Raw genomic sequence first — 6579 nt, forward strand, 5'->3', positions numbered from 1 at the left:
TCTCAGTTTTGACTGTAGTGGTCTCCTTTTGTCTGGCTGGATCCTCCCCATTAAGTATTTAAAATAAACTCCCTCTCACTCAAAGGCTACTTGCTCTTTGATTAATTAACAAACATACAACAAATATTTATTGAAGACTTCTTGGATGTGAAGCTATGCCCACAACAGTGGATAAGACAGATAAAACTCTGGCCTTCGTGGGGTTTCTAATCCAGGACAGAGGCATTTTTCAGCCCCTGATGGAGGCCTAGTTCTGTATTCGTAGCATATCCTGGTATGGCCTGGTGTGCGGCAGAAACACATCCTTAACTTATTAGAATTGTAAAAACGTAACCCAGTCATGCAGAGCACCCCCACCCCGACCCCACACACCATCCATACCACCTCACAGCTCTCCTCTCTTCCTATTTAATCCCGGAGGCTGCCTTTAGCTTCCACGAACACCAGGACTCAGGAGGGGCTTTTTCTGACTGTGCGGCCAACACCACAGCAGGCAAACATTCTTAGGGGCTGCCCAGGGCCTGCTGCTCCAAGAGGGTGGAAGCTGGAGGAAAGATCTGTCCTCACCCTCCTCTGGGCTTGCTGTCTGGGCCTCAGGAGTACAGAGCGGGCAGGTGAGAAAAGGGAGAATCATCAGGCTCAGCGAACACTTTGAGCCCCTCCTGCAGTGGGGTGAACATCACGCCGCGAATTTGCTGTGTGGTTTGGACAAGCTTCCCGAGTTTTCTGCCTTTTGTTATGATACCATCAGCTGTTCCCTCATAGTTTCAGGGTAAGAACAACCCTCTGTTTATCCTCGGCAGCACGAAACTCTGTGGTTTTGTGTACACAGGAGGCCACCAAATGTCTGGAGAAGGAGGAGTGAGGTGAGAGAGTGCAGAGACCTTTGCCTGAGTGGCAAGGATTCCCTTCTTGCCTGAGAAACTGGTCAGAGGTTCCGAGCCTCGGGTCTGTGCTCCGGGGCCTGCATGGACACGATGACAGCCTAAAGTGACCCTGGGGCTGGTTAAGAGGCAAACTCCTGGGCGTTCAGCATGGAGAACTCTTTGACATGGGCCTCCCCCCAACCCCCCACCGCCCCCCCCCACCGCCCTTTCCCAGAGCAGCAGACTGAGTTTCAGAGAGGGTGAGTGTGACCAACTTAGCCTTGGTCACACAGTCAGTGGAAGAGCTGGTCTGGAATTGGGGATGCCGGTCCCTTCATTCGCAGCTCTTCCACCCCCATTTTATATGTAACCCATCAATAGTAATTTAACATCATACAGAGAAATGCCTGCATTTTCATGATCAAAAGTACGAGCAGTATTTTTTTGGTAAGAGGTTTAAATATTCCCAGGAGCCCAAAAAGAAAAGAATACAACTTTCCCCACTGCCTGTATCACTTCCCTGGAGAGACATTACGACCCCATAGAAATGTCACTATAACAGAACTTGAACCTGTTGTACCGAACAGCGTTTTAACACCTGTTCCAACCCCCACATATTGGAACTCTTGGGGAGGTGCATGTGGTCATCCGTGTGGATACGCATGTGCCCACATGTACTCAGGATAAAGGGATTTTTGTCGTAATATTTTTTGTTGCATCGGTATCTCCAGGGAATTTCTGGAAGAACTCGTTTCTTCTAGAAGTGCCCATTTTTGGAAGAATCTGTCCTTCTTTAGGTGCTCAGGCCTTATTCATTGCCAGTGGTGGTCAGTGTTCCCAAGCTTTGCTTTTTGCATGTGTAGGCGACACTGGGTAGAAAGTGCCCAACTTTCTATACCAGAAGTTCAATTATAAAGTGGTTATGGGAACTGGGAATACATTTTCTCATTAAAACCAACATTATATATGGCTATGTGGTTTAGTTAATCCTTGAAAGTTGTTTAACTTCATATATAGTTGAAATGCTGCCCATTTGGAATTAGTGTAAGTATGAAACACTGCCTTTTCACCATCAGGGCTTAAATAGAAAAACTATAAAACCAAATAAGAATTCCTTTTTAATTATCATGAATGTTGGTGGTAGGGGTGAGCAGTTTTCTTAGGCGTGGAGGCAGATGAAGACTTTGAGAATTCGGGATGGGACTTTTAGATATTCTGAGGACTTTGAGAGTGATGGTCCTGGTTTTTTAATATGGTTAATTTGACTCTTAGACTATGGCTTTCTCTTCCTTCTCTAAGGCATTGTTAGACCCACTGTTTCAGTTAATCAGACGTGATTAGGGCTTTGCTGACAAATGGAATAAAGTGAAGGAGAGAAAGAGAGAAACATTTTCCCTCTTGAGATCACTAGGTAGGAGTTGGAAGAAAGTAGGTAGATGAACTTCCTGTGTATGTGAGCAGGGACACCCTACGGTGTGTGGATCCCCTGGCACTGATTTTTTTGGGGGAAGGGGAGCAGGAGAGAGCTAATACACAGCCCACTCACATGGCTCAAGCTCAAGGGTCAGTGGTAGCCCAGAGCCGTGAACTCTCCCAGTGTCTGATGTGAGTCACTCCAAATCAGCATGTCAGCACCATTCTGGCAGCCCCATCCCATGCGGTTCCATGAAGGAAATATCCTGCTAGACAGCAGGAGTGATCCACTTTCCCTGATGCCATCCCGAAAGGTGAACCCAGCCAGAACCCCAGAACAACTCTATAGACATGAAGGCTGGAGCCCTTTGGGACATCTGGTCACCATGATACATTCAGGGAGTGGGGAGAAGACAGGGGAGGGGGTGGATAGAAGGATTAGAGAACATCCCAGAGGGAAGATACAAGATCTGGGGCAACAGAGGGGGACTTAGAAAATTTCGAGTGGGGCATAGCTGCACTTGCCTAAAGGCAGTACTGCTTGAGAAGCTATCCTGAGATGGGCCCAAATAGACTTTGAATGGCAAAGAAAGAAAAGGGGAGAAACTGGCATTTCAAGTCTTCCAAGTAAGAGAAGAAAGGGGACGGTGGGATGAGGTGTGGTCAGTCCCATGCACTGTCTGCCAGCAACATTGACCCTACCCCTGGCTTGGCTCAAGTTAAAGCAAATAGAATGATGTTTAACTGACATCACGAGTGCTCGTCAGGGAGAAAGCAACCACAAACGCACTGTGCTTGTAAATGCTTGGGTTGGAGAAATAAGGTTTGATCAGGATGGCCCGAAGGTCATAAAGTCTATAGATTGTTTTTGTTCTTAAAATCTATCCACAAGTCACACCAGCTGTGGATCTGAACCACACGATTTTGGTCGACAGTGGAAATGCTTTTAACAAATTCAGGTTTCTTAAGAAGCCATCGGCCTACACTGAGGGGTGTTTTAAGAGACAAAATTGTGGAACTCCTGGCCACCTTTATAGTAAGAATGTTGTATTCTTTATAACGATCAATGGAAGAAATTTCTCTTAGGTCTTGTTCTAGGCATAGTTATTTTTCTCCTAAATACCTGGATTTTATTTTATGGATACTCGGAATCATATAACTGGCATGTCTCCTTGCTTATTGCTTATGTTAAAATTTGAAGCGATGGTGAGCAAGTGTACAGACCCTTATAACCCGCAGAACTAAAATCTCACTGTTTGCATCTTCGTCTTCTTTTTCTTGTTTCCTTTTTTCTTTAATTTCCTTGTGTATCTATTGTTTTGCCTTCATCATCATGCATGTATTTTTAAAAGCTCATCTCAGATTATTTTGGGAACAAGGTGGTTAAGGAGATACAAAGGTGGCGAAGGGCACCAGCTCACCCGGGTCCATTTGCTGACTGTGGTTGGGTGGCCTGGACAACGGGCTATTCATAAGTACAGGAAACTTGCAAGACTGATGTGAGAAACTCTGGAAGTACCTGCACTATTTATAGTTGCATTTTTAAACAAATTCTTGAATCTGAGCAGTGACTATGTGCCATTCTAACTGGAAAGGTAATTATCAAATTCCTTAGTAGTCACTGGGCCATAGAGCAGAAGTACCTCCACTCAGGGGAGCGAGAGACTGGCGAGTTCTTTCATCCAAGCAGCGCTGTTTTCTTTTTAAGGTTAATTCCATTCAAAGATCAAAGTCCAAATACTTAATCAAACCCACTGATTTTGCAAATCCTCGGCCTATCTTGGGCTAGATTGGCAATCACCGAGTAGTGAGGAAAGCAATGTGAAATGGGACCAGGCCCTTAAAAAACATGTTGGGTGTTGAACTGTTTTTCTTTCTTTCCTAGTTAGCACTCAACACTGAACCCTGTTGCTCTTCAAGTTATCTTTCTTCTCGACCGGGAAAAGAAACAAGCTGAAGCTAGAAATGATTTGAATGGGTCAAAGAAGGGTGTTTATTTTCTAAATACAGCTGACCCTTGAACAGCATAGGTTTGAACTGTACAGGTCCACCTATATGTGTGGTTTTTTTTTTCAGATACAGTACACGACTATAAATGTATTTTCTCTTCCTTATGATTTTCTTAATAACATTTTCTTTTCTCCAGCTTACTTTATTGTAAGGACACAGTATATAATACATATAACATACTAAATATGGGCCAATGAACTGTTCATGTTATTAATAGGGTGTCCAGTCAACAGTAGGCTATCAGTAATTAAGTTTTGGGGGAGTCCAAAGTTATACACTGATTAAAAAAAAAAAAATATATATATATATATATATATATATATATATATATATATATATATATATATACACTGATTTTTGACTGTGTGGGGAGTGGTCACCCTAACACCCATGTTGTCCAAGGGTCAACTGTACTTTCTCAGTTGAAGTATTGCTTCCATTTCTCTCGGTCTCTTCTGGTCACAGGAGGGAATGGTAAGGAGCCTACCTGTTCACAGATGGCACAAGTACTGGGTACAGCTCAGCGTCCTGGGGGTGGGCAGAACACAGGTGTCATTTGGGGAAGAGATTCAGTCTTCTAGGGCTTGCTTCTCTACAGGACAACCAGAGGCCAAATTGGGGAAAAGAAAAAAGATTGGTCCTCATTCCTTTGGCCCCTTTTCCCTTGGGAGTGATTTTTGACTCTCACCTGCTTTGAATCGAGGGTGTCAAGGAGATTTTCTGGTACAAGTATTAACAGTGCAGAAAATTGGCTTAGAGTATGGTGGGGAATTGGAAAAGGAAAGAATCAAGTCTGCTGTGTTCTTAAAGAAAAGACTGAGGGGCACCTGGCTGGCTTAGGTGTCTGCCTTCAGCTTGGGTCATGATCCAGGGTCCTGGGATCGAGCCCTGAGTTGGGCTCCCTGCTTGGTGGGGAATCTGCTTCTCCCTCTTTCCCTGCAGTCTCTCCCTCAAATGAATAAAATCTTAAAAGAAAAGAGAAGACTTGGGAAAAATTTGCAACTTGTAAATTTCAAAAGACCATCTTCTTTCCAGTGTTTTCTTTATGAGATACAGATATAATAAATACTCATTTGTACACATTTGCCCTAAGAAAAGATCTCTGAGGGGCTCCTGGGTGGCTCAGTTGGTTGAGTGACACTTGATTGCAGCTCAGGTCATGATCTCAAGGGTTGTGAGATGGAGCCCCACACTGGGCTCCCCATTCAGCGGGGCGTCTGCTTGAAGATTCTCTCCCTTTGCCCGTTTCCTCATTAATGTGCACGGGCATGCTCTCTTTTTCTAAAATAAATAAATCTTTAAAAAAAAAAAAAGAAAAGGCCCTCCAAAATGCGTAGTGGTGGGACTCCAGGAGATTGTTTTTCTCTTGTTTGGATCTAAGGTCCGATCTCCCCACAATAGGTGTGCGTGACCATATGGTTGGATGCTAAGTGGGGGCAGGTTCTCGAGTCAGTATGTAAAGAGGAAAGTCGTGTCCAGGAAAATCACCCCAGAAGATAACTCCCCACTGAAATAGGATGGACACGGCCTGGAGCATCCCACGCTACCTGCCTTGCATTGAGGGGGCCAAGATGCACAAAAAGATGCACTGTTTATACACCAGAACCCAGGTAAGGTGCCAAGCGGTGCTCCGCTTTGTGAGAGCTGAAGCCGGTCACGGAGGAAATCTCTGCCATCCTGCTCCTCAGCCTGTGGAACCCATCCCCACCGAGTGGAACGGGGCCTCCGGAAGCGTCTTATTCTTCAAATTGCTCTCTCTCTCTCTCTCTCTCTTCCCGGGACGCGGTGTGAGGGCTCATCTTGAAGCTGGGTTTGCAAGACAAACCGTTATAATCGCTTAGATTGCATCTTGTAGAGCAACAAAACCAGCGTTTTATTTTAAGGTGGACTTATTTAATTAATTAAATGTAATGTATCACAGTCTAATGCGAATTTATTCCCACGTCACCTAAGATTGGTAGGAATGGAGGAGGTCCAGTTATAAAAGCAGGACTTTTTAGGAGGGCGATGAGGGTGCCTGCCCACATTTGCTCCGAAGCCCAGCCTGGAAGTTCTGGGTGCTTGCGGCAAAAGTCTTTTGTGAGGCTGGCTCTTAACCACGGGTCACTTTCCTAATTGGGGTCCTGCTCTGGTTAGGTTGGGGTGGAGGACGGGAAGAGAGAGAGGTTGGAGGCATGGAACGGAATCCTTTCTCTGTACCCCTGCCCTTCACTCCCTCATCCCCAAATAGAAACAGGGGTCGCCAAGGCTGGTCTGCCACTGAGAGGTGTCTGGGGGCCCAGCAGAGGGA

This window comes from Ursus americanus, chromosome 26 (genome assembly GCF_024610735.1).
Source record: "Ursus americanus isolate L20-20 chromosome 26, mUrsAme1.1.p, whole genome shotgun sequence".
NCBI lineage: Eukaryota > Metazoa > Chordata > Mammalia > Carnivora > Ursidae > Ursus > Ursus americanus.